The sequence below is a fragment of the Sprattus sprattus genome (assembly GCF_963457725.1).
Source record: "Sprattus sprattus genome assembly, chromosome: 12".
Taxonomy (NCBI): Eukaryota; Metazoa; Chordata; class Actinopteri; order Clupeiformes; family Clupeidae; genus Sprattus; species Sprattus sprattus.
In genome coordinates, this window is record NC_137910.1 from 10,522,096 (window position 1) to 10,534,265 (window position 12,170).

At 47.2% G+C, this 12,170-nt stretch overlaps 1 protein-coding gene across 7 annotated transcripts in view; it reads left to right on the forward strand.

Annotated features, from left to right (window-relative positions):
* The window catches only part of ldb3a (LIM domain binding 3a), a 51,385-nt gene that overhangs the window by 5,585 nt on the left and 33,630 nt on the right, over window positions 1-12,170 (forward strand). The window lies entirely within an intron of this gene.

Consider the following 12,170-nt stretch of genomic DNA (forward strand, 5'->3'; position numbering starts at 1 on the left):
TTGGCTATCATTAGACACATGGCATTTGTATTTATCACATGTGTCTAATGGTCCAAGTACTTTGCTTCATGGTTTAATGCTTTCCTCTGGTTGATTACAGTTTCATTAAAAACATGTTCTAGTGTTTCCAGACGAGGGGTCTGACATGCATTTTTGTCAATTTTGGATACAGACATCCTCAGTGTTTTCACAACACTGTGTGTCTCCCAACATTCGTCACACACGAAAGGATGTCCTCATCTTATCAGTATAAATAATAAATACCTGTTGGAATTACCAGTCAAGTGGAATAATACATTATTATTCCTGTTTTTAGGAAATATTATTATTAATATTACGGCAACATGTCAGGTAAACCCTACACAGACGTAACTTCATTTAGTTCTAACAGCCCCCATGCGTATGCATCACATGAATGGCACTGAGCCTCTGGGTTGTCTTAATTTGGCTTGCTAAGTGTGACCCAAGTGGAATTCTTAGTTTGGCATCGCATTGCAATAGTGGGAATGTCTTTTTTGAGAGGTGTTGTGATAGATGTGACAGTGGCTATAGATGTCCTTTAATTCTCCGAAGTACAATGAATGGAAGAGGTAAGATAAATGTTTGAGAGGACAGCAGCCCCTTTATTGTGTGTGTGTGTGTGTGTGTGTGTGTGTGTGTGTGTGTTTGGTTTGTGTGTGTGTGTGTGTGTGTGTGTGTGTGTGAATGGAGTGTGGGGGGGTGGGGAAAGGGGGGGAGTAGTGGAAGAGTGGGCAGGGTGGAGTAGTATGGAGTTGTGAGTTTTATTTTCACTGGAAGTGTTTAAATAATGTTGCATGTGTGGTGTGTGTTACTCTGAAATCCTGGCCATTGATCTGTAGGCACTTTGGTTAGTGACTGTGTGTGTTTCCACGTGAATGTGTGTCATGGACAGGGGAAATACTCCCTCACAGATCACCTCTCAGTTATTGGGGAGGTATTAATGGAACGGTGGTTCAAAGAATAGCAGCCTTTAAAAAAAGGACCTGTGGTGTCTAACAGTGGCAGTTGGATGGGCTCTGGCCTAAAATGATGGAGTGCCATTCTGTCACCGCTCCATGCGTACCTTGTGGTCGTGAACAATGCGTGCCTCTTTCCTGGCCAGGCTCTTCCCTTGTCATAGCGCAGATGATGTCAGAGGACTTTTATGGGAGACTCTGCAGCTGGACCTGTGGATAGAGTTTGATTTACATCATGGAGACATCTTAGTCACAGCACCATAGATATAGAATACTCTTTTCTGATTGGGTATGGACCACTGTAGATTTACATCATGGAGACATCTTAGTCACAGCACCATAGATATAGAATACTCTTTTCTGATTGGGTATGGACCACTGTAGATTTACATCATGGCGACATCTTAGTCACAGCACCATAGATATGTAATACTCTTTTTTAATTTGGTATGGACCACTGTAGTTCTCATCAGGGTCTTTCCTTTGTGATCCCTCTATCTAACATTCCAAGTGATACGTGCTTCAAGCACGAGAATTGTCTATGACAGGACTTTGTTGCGTTATTGATTTTAGTATAGCTATTTTGTTAGTGGTTTATCATATGGTTATGCCGGCGGAGCTGCAGTTCTGTACAGTAATATGGTATCATGGTATGTGACATCAGGGTGTAGAGTAACGAGGCAGAGCCATTTTGTGGGTGGCGTGTGTATATGGAGCATCGGAATCTCTTGGTGTGCGCTGCAGGCAGGTTACTGTGGTGTAGTGGTGTAGTAAAATAGGTCCCATACTGTAAAGGTGATTGAAACAGAACGGATTTGGTGTGTGTGTGTGGTGTGTGAGGCTGGTGTTAAAAGTTGTGCGGTGACGGTCAGAACTGACCTCTCGGAGCTCTGCACTCTGAGCCCTCTGGCCCTGTGCTGGGGGTGCTGCAGGCCTCGGGGGTGGAGGCCGTCTCCTCTTCCGGCCCACGAGCAGAAGGCCCAGTCACTCAGAGCCCTGACAGGTGGCCACTGCCGCTGCTACTGGGTGTCCAGTGCTGCTCCTGCTCCTGCTGCTCCTGATCCTGCTGGTGCTGCTTCTGGCTATAAATACCTCACACAGTCGCAGTGATTGTTTGGGTGGCCTGCAGACAGGGAGTATTTGTGTAGCAGGCCAGGTGGAACAGAGGAAGAAGAGTGTGTGTTTGTGTGTGTGTGTGTGTGTGTGTGTGTGTGTGTGTGTGTGTGTGTGCGTGTGTTTAAGTCTGCACAAAAGTAATTATGATCGTTTCAAACAACTTTCTGGAAATTGGGGTGCTATGGAAGTAAGGCAAAGATAGCTGTCTGTATGGGCAGCTCACAGCCCATAATTATCCCTTTGTAAAGCAAGGCAGTTTATTAATGAAATGGTCACAAACAAATTCAAATGTATTCATAGGATCTATGATGCCTTCAATAAGGAGGACATAAATGGCTTCAAAGTGACCCGGCCTGTCTGGCTAATTAAAAACAGTAGTTATCTTATTTTGGTGCCACTTGAGGGCACTTGCAGCAGATGTGCTCAGCAGATGAGTAGATGAGTAGACGAGTTATGTGATTTAATTAGACTAAAGACAGAGAGAGAGAGAGAGAGAGAGAGAGAGAGAGAGAGAGAGAGAGAGAGAGAGAGAGAGAGAGAGAGAGACAGACTGTCTCAAACCTCAATGCGTAATGAGTAATTCATTCAGCGTTGTTGTCAGGGGCAGCCTATCTCATCTCTCATATTCCGTGTGGCTAAAGCCGTTATTCCTTCCGTTAGCCGTGGTGATCTGTGCTAATGTGCATGGATCAGAGTGACTGGAGCGCTTGTTGAGAGTGGAAATCCTTCCCTTCTAGATTTCACAACATTTTCAAAGTAAAGATGCCTATCTGGCCACCTGGAGCAGGAAACCCTAGAATGAAGTGCAGACGGACTGTGCGTTTGAATTTAATTCGCATATCAATCGATCTATCACGGACACCCTAGTATCCGCAGGCCTTGTGCAATGAGTGGCCTTTGGCTTGCACGCCTCACACATCAGTTTCACAGGGATATCTGGACAGTTAATGCTGTTGTGATCTTTTACCAATCTATATACAGAGTGTGGGTGTTGTAGGCTCATTTGCAGCCAAATCCAAAATCCATCAGCTCTAAAAATAAAAGGAATAAAGTCTGACAAATATTATATTATATACACAATTATATAGAAATAGCGTGAAGCTGAAAGGTGTTCTGCTTGTGTTATGATGGTGAACGATGTAGAAACAGGAACAGATGGCAACGAGAAATGAAAGAGACAGAAGCAATGAACTGTTAGTCAGTTGGGAGCAGACGGTGGATATAAACACTTTACTGTGGGACAGGGATGAGAGAAACCCTGGACGTAAGGGAGAGAAGCAAGACGTGTTTGTGTTGGAGTCAAAAGCTCCACTGATTTCAGGATAAAAAGCTAGACTATGCTCTCTGTTTAGTTTTTTAAATAAGGTCAAAAATCCTGGAAATTACTATCAAATCCTGTTGCACAAATGACCTCTGCTTATTTAGGTGTGTAGTGAACTGTTTGACCTCATAAGTTTATCAATGAGTTTTAGTCAATGGGAGATTCCACACAGCACCATGAATCAAACTATGTTTTGAAAAAAATGTTATTCAAAGATAACATCAAGAAACACCTTTTTGTGACTGTTTTTTGTTTTCATATCAATAAAGATAATAGGCCAATAACTGTGAAGCTTTAAACCCACTGCAGGTATGTGCTTGAGGATGTTTTCTGTTTATCAAAGTACAGTAGAAAGTAACTGAACTCATTCCATAAAATAGAACCTTTGAAACAAATACGTTATGTTTGAGTCCCAGTTTGGAATGTATTGATGAGTATCAGATGATTATTGAGTTTTATTGATGAAGAAATTCATTTTCCTACAGTTACACACCTCTTTGCCTGGAAAGCATAGACCTTGAATTTGTTAGTTAGTGTTAAATAAAGACTTTATCAAGATACTTTTATTTGTTACATAATGCTACATGAAGACATTTTCAAGATACACTGTCAAATTTAAAGGCGGATAAAAGAGAAAAAGAGCCCAGCATCTAGTTTTAATATGATATCACTACATTACGGACACCCCCCTGACCGCAGGCTTTGGGGTCAGTGTTCTGCCATTAAAATGTACTTTGTATCCCCCTCTTGGATGGTAGCCTGACGTTTTCTCAGGCTTTGCAGGTCTTCTTACACTGCCGCCCCCTCCCATGCCTGTGCCGCCCCCTCCCATGCCTGTGCAACCCCCTCCCATGCCTGTGCCACCCCCTCCCATGCCTGTGCCACCCCCTCCCATGCCTGTGCCACCCCCTCCCATGCCTGTGCAACCCCCTCCCATGCCTGTGCCACCCCCTCCCCTCCCCGGCCTGTGCCACCCCCTCCCCGGCCTGTGCCACCCCCTTCCATGCCTGTGCCACCCCCTCCCATGCCTGTGCCGCCCCCACCACAGCCTGTGCCACCCCCTCCCATGCCTGTGCCGCCCCCACCACAGCCTATGCCACCCCATCTGGTCACCATGCTCGTTTCAATTTGGTGCTGGAGAGTGCTTGTGCGGCGCTATCCCACGACACCTCTGGTCTCCAGTGTGGTGTGGTGAAGTGGTCAGTCCATTTAGTGTGTTCCCTTACTGCCAGGTGGGGGGAACGAGACGCTATCCCACGGCACCTCTGGTCTCCAGTGTGGTGTGGTGAAGTGGTCAGTCCATTTAGTGAGTTCCCACATGCCAGGTGGGGGGAACGAGACGCTATCCCACGGCACCTCTGGTCTCCACTGTGGTGTGGTGAAGTGGTCAGTCCATTTAGTGAGTTCCCACATGCCAGGTGGGGAGAGCCAGACAGAAACACGGCTCTGCCAGATCGAGTAAAAGTGACTGGAGCCTTCTGGGGAGTTAACTGAGAAAAAAGGGCTGTCTGAGCTTTGCGTGATATTTCTTTCTCTCTCCCTCTCCCTCCTTCTCTCTCTCTCTCTCTCCCTCTCCCTCTCCGTCCTTCTCGCTCTCTCTCTCTCTCTCTCTCTTTCTCTCTTCTTCACTCTCCCCAGGCCTGGGTTGCTTCTTGAACTGACTGGCGGCTACATGTGTCTTTAAATGTAAGCAGACCAACAGTGGATATGACAGGCTCTCTACTTGTCAGCACTTAAGTTCTTGTCCATCCGTCCGTGCCGTTCAGAAGATGACCCTCTGGCATACTCTTGGAGTGGAGCATTTTCAAACCAAGCAAAAGAAAAAAGTAGCAAAAAAAAAGCTATAAAGTAGTGCGAGCAGGAATGAGGAAATTAATGAATGAACTAATTAATGAAACCAAGGCCAGATTGCCTTGAAACAACAGCAGTATAACAACAATTGCATATTTACATTCTGTGTAGTGTTATAATAAATGGTTGACACAGGCCCGTACATCCCTGTTCTGCACTACATTTGCATCCAGATTTACGGTGGTGACTCAACTGGTCTGATTGCATCCGTTCACAAGCAGCATCCCATGGGCCAGTAAAATTACACAGCCATGCCCCCACTTTCACTGATACAATGAACCACGCCTAAAAGGCAATATAGTAACTCACAGATACAGCACCCAGGCAGCCAGCAGGCACCACTGAACACCACCAGTGATGACTCATACCACTGAACACCACCAGTGATGTCTCATACCACTGAACACCACCAGTGATGACTTATACCACTGAACACCACCAGTGATGTCTCATACCACTGAACACCACCACTGATGACTCACTGAACACCACCACTGATGACTCACTGAACACCACCAGTGAAGACTCAAGCCACTGAACAGCACCAGTGATGACTCACTGAACACCACCAGTGATGACTCATACCACTGAACACCACCAGTGATGACTCACTGAACACCACCCGTGAAGACTCAAGCCACTGAACAGCACCAGTGATGACTCACTGAACACCACCAGTGAGGACTCAAGCCACTGAACTGCACACCACCAGTGATGACACACTGAACACCACCACTGATGACTCACTGAACACCACCGCTGATGACTTATACCACTGAACACCACCAGTGATGACTCACTGAACACCACCCGTGAAGACTAAAGCCACTGAACACCACCAGTGATGACTCACTGAACAGCACCAGTGAGGACTCAAGCCACTGAACTGCACACCACCAGTGATGACACACTGAACACCACCAGTGATGACTCATACCACTGAACACCACCAGTGATGACTCACTGAACAGCTCCAGTGATGACTCACTGAACACCACCAGTGATGACTCATACCACTGAACACCACCAGTGATGACTCATACCACTGAACACCACCAGTGATGACTCACTGAACAGCTCCAGTGATGACTCACTGAACACCACCAGTGATGACTCACTGAACACCACCAGTGATGACTCACTGAACACCACCACTGATGACTCACTGAACACCACCAGTGATGACTCACTGAACACCACCAGTGATGACTCACTGAACACCACCAGTGATGACTCAAGTTGCACGAGCCCTCGCTGGATTTTCAACCCGTTGAGTACTCAAGGTCCACGCACATTCCCCATGCCAACTGCTACCGGGCTTCCAGTGCTGTACAGGCATCAGCAGGGGTCCTCTTGCCCTATACTGTAGAGTGGCACCAGAGCCTTGCCCCATACTGTAGAGTGGCACCTATTGCCCCATATTGAGAGTGGCAGCAGAGTCGTGGTGCGGTTAGGGGCCAAAGCCAGGCAGATAAGTGTCTGTGAGCCCATGGTGGTGCAGACCTCTGCATTCCTTTACCCACCACCACCTCCCCTTCTCTCACCCTGTGCCCCCCTATACCCACCACCACCTCCCCTTCTCTCACCCTATACCCCCCTATACCCACCACCACCTCCCCCTTCTCTCACCCTGTGCCCCCCTGTACCTCCCTGTACCCACCACCACCTCCCCTTCTCTCACCCTGTACCCCCCTATACCCACAACCACCTCCCCTTCTCTCACCCTGTGCCCCCCTGTACCCACCACCTCCCCCTTCTCTCACCCTGTGCCCCCCTATACCCACCACCACCTCACCCTGTGCCCCCCGCCCCAACCCCCTCCCCCTTCTCTCACCCTGTGCCCCCCTGTACCCACCACCTCCCCCTTCTCTCACCCTGTGCCCCCCTTTACCCACCACCACCTCACCCTGTGCCCCACGCCCCAACCCCCTCCCCCTTCTCTCACCCTGTGCCCCCCGCCCCAACCCTCTCCCTACCCAGGCCTGTGGAATGGGAGCCAGTGCTTGGGGAGTGCTGACAGGCAGGGCTGTTTTTAGCTGCATGCTGAAGGTCAGCAGTGTAGGGCCAGATTGTGAAGGCTATAGATACTGGGGAGCGCGCCATCCCCCAGCCCCCAACCATCCAGGAGGGCCAGATTGTGAAGGCTATAGATACTGGGGAGTGTGTGTGTGTGTGTGTGTGTGTGTGTGTGTGTGTGTGTGTGTGTGTGTGTGTGTGTGTGTGTGTGTGTGTGTGTGTGTGTGTGTGTGTGTGTGTGTGTGTGTGTGTGTGTGTGTGTGTGTGTGTGTGTGTGTCCAGTAGGGCCAGATTGTGAAGGCTATAGATACTAGGGAGCGTGCCATCCCCCCCAACCATCCAACCTCAGCCTACCTGAACCCTACCCGACAGATAGCGTCTGAGAACTACTTTCTGTGCAGTTTTAAACATGGACAAGTCTTCATGTGAAAGTCCTCTTGAATGAGGATCTGCTTGCTGGCACTTGCACTTGCAGTGTTTTTTTTGTGTCTTTTTTGTCTCTTTTATGATGGGAAAGGGATCCCATTGAGGTAGTGTAGGTTTGCTGTGATGTGCGCTGGAGTTTCTCTCACTCTTTGGGAGGTGTGCCCAGAGCTAGCCTGCTCAGAGGCACCGAGGTGTTCCCACCGTGTTTCAGACCGAGCAGAGTGTCCGTAGGCTGGAGCAGAGTGTAAATGTGGGTCGTGGGGGATGTTGGGGTCGAGTTGCATTCATCAGGTGTCAGGTTCTGTTCAGGCTCGTTAGCATAGACGATACCATCTGTTTTTTGCAATCAGTGTGTGTACAGCTAATGAAATGCTACTCCATTCAGTGATCTTGTTTATGAGGACTGGAAATTCAGCTTCTGATAAACTGTGGAAGTCCACAGTGTGTTCAGTGCAACCTACTGTTCATTCCCTTATGTAAATTGTCTTTGAGGAGTGGGTGTGTGTTTGTGTGTGTGAGGTTAAACAGTGATGACATTGTTAAACATTTGATTGGGCAAACATTTATACCCACAAACACACACTCACACACACACACTAACACACACACACACTCACAGACAGGAACGCACACGCACACACACACACACACACACACACACACACACACACACACACACACACACACACACACACACACACACACACACACACACACACACACACACACACACACGCACACACACAGTGTATTTAAGGGAGGGAAGGGTCCCAATTAGATGGTAAAGGGGAAACAGTAACTGGTTCAGTGGTGGGCCTCTTTGTGTCTATTTATATCCCTCTGCCTTTCCACCATTTCTCTATCTCACTCTCCGGTTTCTACCTTTCTATATCTCTTTCTCTCTCTCTCTCTCTTTCTCGCTCTCTCTTGCTCTCTCTATCTCCCTCATTCTCTGTGTCTCCTACACTCTCTTTATTTGTGTTTCTGTGTGTACTTGTGTGTATTGTGAGTGAACTGAACAGGAGATTTGAGCTGGCATATCAGCCAGCCATTCAGCCGGGCATCAATTGGAATGGGCTGAGGGTGGAGAGTTAATAGGTGTTTTGTGTGGCAGCTCTGCTAATCCCCTCCTCGCTACCTCTCTCTCTCTCTTTCATTCTCTCTCTCTCTCACTCTCTGTCTCTCTCTCTCCCCCCTCTCTCTCCCTCTCTCTCCCTCACTCTCTGTCTCTCTCCCCCCTCTCTCTCCCTCTCTCTCTCCCTCCCTCTCCCCCCACCCCCTCTCTCTCTCTCTTCCTCTCTCTCTCCCTATCTCTCATTCCCTCTCTCTCTCTCTCTCTCCCTTTTTGTTTCCCATGTTCCCTCCCCCCTCCATTGTTATTATTTTGGCTAAATGAGGCTGAACGTGAAAAATATTGATGGGTGAAAAAAGTGAAGCGTGAGTTTGATGTTGATCCACAAGAAATCACACAGTTGCTTAGAATAACTGCTGTTAGATTGGTGCCACCTCAGTGCCCCGGAAACTCGTGTTGGTAAAAAACGAATCTGAATTGTTTCTGTTTCAGTACAAGTGTACCCCACTTATTTCAGTAGCTGTCTCATCCCCATACGGTCGTTTGTCCTCAGTGAACCTCGAGGTAAACGGGGCCCTGAGACTCTGATTCTCCCTGCTTTGATCCTGCACTCTCCTGAAATGTCCTTTGTGTAACGCCTCCTTTACACGGCTCAGTGCCCTTTGAAATGGTCACACTTCACAGGGTCTGTGGCAGGAAACGTCTGTTTTGGACGCCCTGACAGGTGGCCGTGGTTGAGACAGGAGTCTCACAGGAGTAATGAGCTGTTGTGAGGGACTGGGGTTGCCTTAACCAGAGCCTGAGGGCTCTATGAGCAGGCTGACTATCAGCAACGTGCAGAGAAAACCTAACATACAAATGTCATACCAATAGCATATGGACTCAGCAAAATTTAGCGGACATGCCATATATCATTGGAAGGGGTTAGTGTGTATTTGTGGTCGTCGCTGAAGTTATATGAAGAGGGTAATAAAAAGGGCGATGCCTTTGAGCCTTTACTGCCTCAGTTACAATGTTGTTTAGAACAATGTTGTTTAGATTTCTTTGTGGAGACTTCTCATGTTTGCTGACAAATGAAAAATGAATGGTTGTCAAACTAAGTTATTATCGCTTCAAAGCAACCTCTCCATGAATGGCATTCTAGCTATGAAGTGCATCTATGAAAATGACCAAAATTACAAAACAGTTCTCTGCTTGGCTTGGCCTTGCTCAGCTTAGGAGTGGTCTCCTCTTCAAGGGCTAACCTCTTTGACATTTGTAAGAACACATGCATCCCCCATCTATCTTGTTAATGATGTTGTAAATGACGTCAATGTGCAGTGTGCCAGTTAATACATGTCTGAGACAGTATGGTATAAGAAATTGCAGGCATCTTCCAAGATGATTGCTTATGTTGCGGTTGTCACTGAATGGCTCTGCAATATTTTTGTATAACTCAGGAAATAAACCCTTCCCACTTCCCCCACACCCCCTAGAGATGAGTTACTGGCAATGCAGCTAGCACCCGCATTAGCCACGCCACAGCAACCTTTTAAGTTATGTCAGGAGATACCCGCCACTTTGCAAGCTCATTAGAGATGACATTTAGACTGGAGCAGGGAAAGGGTCTGAGCACAATACCGGGCGCCGCCACCAGGGCGCTGGAAGCAGCTGGGAGCAGCTGGGAGCCATAAAGCCAGTGCAGCTGTCACTCGGGAGAGAAGGAAACACTGAAAGAGGGCGAAAAACAGTCAGTAGAAAAGAGTGAGAATGTGCACTAGACGATCTTTCCCTTCGATAGGAGAGTTTGTTTCCCTTCAAGCCCGCCCACCCACCCCGCGGCTTGACGAAAGGCTGAAATTGTGCTTTTATCATTTGCTCAAGCTTAAGACGCTTGACAGTGGGGGAAAAACAGTATAATCCTGTAAGGCCTTTTATTCTTTCATTGCTCACGCAAATCCTATTCAGTGGGTTTGGAAAGACTCACATCCCAATAGGTGTATGGCTGCACACACACACACACACACACACACACACACACACACACACACACACACACACACACACACAAATATACACACACACACACACACCCACAGACACATACACACACATGCACACACACACACACACACACACACACACACACACACACAGACACACACACACACACACACACACACAGGTTGCTTTTGATGTGTTGCCAGAAAGTAATCTTGCACACTCAGTGGGTTAGTTGAGCACTGGGACACAAGGTACGCTAATTGTTCCTGTCAGCATTGGGATGTAGCCAAACACACACAATGCTAATTCTCTGGTCTCTTGAGGGAGGTATTGCATTTGGTAGATTTAGACTTAGTGTTGTTATACAGCTGTTACCGTCATACTTTATGTTGTAACGTAAAGCTAAGTGGCTCGTCTTTCATGCACTCTTTCTGCCGGCCAATGATTATTCTCTTCGTGTTTAATCACAAATAGCATGCTTGTGCGTACACCTTTTTCTGCTCTCCACAGTATAAACAGTACATTTCTGAAGGAAGTTCATTGTGTCATTAAAATTGATTTTGAAGCATGAATTAGCCATGTCAGTTAACCTCACCCTGTCCTACTTTCAAAGTATTTTTAAATAAAAAATAAAAAAAATAAAAGGAGTTTTAGACATTGCGCACTTTTTCAAGTCCCCGGCAATACTGATATCCTGTCAGATAGAGAGAATAGTTTTCCTTCTTCTGTATTTGTTCATGATATCCGTTAACCTTCGCCTAAGACAGCAACAAGCAAACATAGCGTCGTTGCCAAGCAGCAACATGGAAAGGATATTACATGATCCTTTCTCTGTCCATAGGGCTGTGTGGTGACCCCTCTGCCTGTCCATAGGGTTGTGTGGTGACCCCTCAGCCTGTCCATAGGGGTGTGTGGTGACCCCTCAGCCTGTCCATAGGGGTGTGTGGTGACCCCTCTGCCTGTCCATAGGGGTGTGTGGTGAACCCTCTGCCTGATATTGGACGGTAGTATATCTACGTGGGCCCTTGCAGCTAAATATGGATTTGGGTCCATAGATCTCAGAAAAGGGCTATCTGTAAATGAAAGTAGCCTGTGACATATTCGTCGTAAACAACGCCCCCTTGAGTCTACAGTGTTAACCCAGTTTCATATAGAGGCATGCATGCATGTATCCACTGTGGACTGAAGAGCTTGTTGGAACTCCAGGGACTGATGGTTTTCTGTGGAACAGCTGTGTCTAGTGGTAGGGGGAAAATGGGGTAAGGCTGGACTTGAGGTAGATCATTCAAGCTCAAAGTCCATACTCACCTTACATGTAATACTTTCATTTTCTGTTGCTTTGTATTTGCTTTTTAATAGGACTGTGTTATTCTTTGATATAACTTCCCATTAGAGGTGTAGTTTTTAA